Source organism: Delphinapterus leucas, chromosome 6 (assembly GCF_059928025.1).
Source record: "Delphinapterus leucas isolate spDelLeu-1000000601 "Yukka" chromosome 6, BTC_Dleu_Yukka2, whole genome shotgun sequence".
NCBI classification, from domain to species: domain Eukaryota; kingdom Metazoa; phylum Chordata; class Mammalia; order Artiodactyla; family Monodontidae; genus Delphinapterus; species Delphinapterus leucas.
The window spans coordinates 53,484,838-53,485,897 of record NC_143134.1 but is presented as its reverse complement, the minus strand read 5'-3'; positions in this window follow the sequence as shown (position 1 = coordinate 53,485,897).

Genomic DNA, 1,060 nt, shown 5'->3' with positions numbered 1-1,060 from the left:
AAATATGCAAAGCCCTTCAGGGAAGATACAGGCAGATCGTATTTGAGACATTTATTGTTTTCCTATGTATTTGTAAACAAATACTATAAATTAAGAGTTTCAGAATGTTCTTTAGGAAATCTAGTAGCAAATTAATATATGAACCCTCAAATTAAAGAAACTGTGATATCCATTTCCATCTTACCAGTCTTTTTCTTTCCTGTATTTAATGTTTTGAAAAGGTTTCAGAATTGATCCAAAATTGATTGTTGAAAAGCTCCAGAAAAGCAAAAGCAGCAGCCTCTTTTTTTTCCAGGTATAATTTTTGTAAGTCCTATGTGCTCTATAATAACACTACCAAAAATATTATTATTTCTCATGATATATAGCAATATTGCTTGTATCTACCCAGAAAATCTTAGGTAGTTCAAATCCACAGTCATCTAGAAGTGAATTGAATTATTCACTTATTTCCATTTAAAAGTCTAAAAATGTAATTTATATTCTTCGTGGGTTCTTTCTGAGGAAGGGCTGTGATTTTTGGAAGCTTACAGTTGCTACCTTGAGGACTTTATTGGAGAAAGTGATAGCACATGAGCAACTATGTATTCATAGTTTCTAGCTGCTTTGGCCATATATTACAAGCATCTAAGGCAAGAAATTATTGACTGGTTGTAATAGAGTTCAAACGGGACTCTCATGCAAATCAAGGAGGTATATTCTGAAAGTATAAATCATCTATATCCCTCCACTAATTGATTTACACTGTTCCCTTCTACTTTGCCTAATGCTATTTCCCCTTATTCTCATAGCAGTCTGCCTTCTCATTCTGTTCTCTCATTTGCCAATTTTGTTTATAGAAAGGCAGAGAAAAGGTCCAAATGAGTTAGTTGTCTGATCACCAGAAAATGTTTCTAAGGGGTATGAAGTGGAAATAAAACACCTTTTAGAGCACACCTTTGAAGATATGTTATTGATAAGCAATTTTATTTTAGTACAAGACATTTAATTGTATTTTTTTTAATTTTTAAAACTTTTTATTATGGAAAATTTTAAGTATATACAAAGTTAACAGAACTGT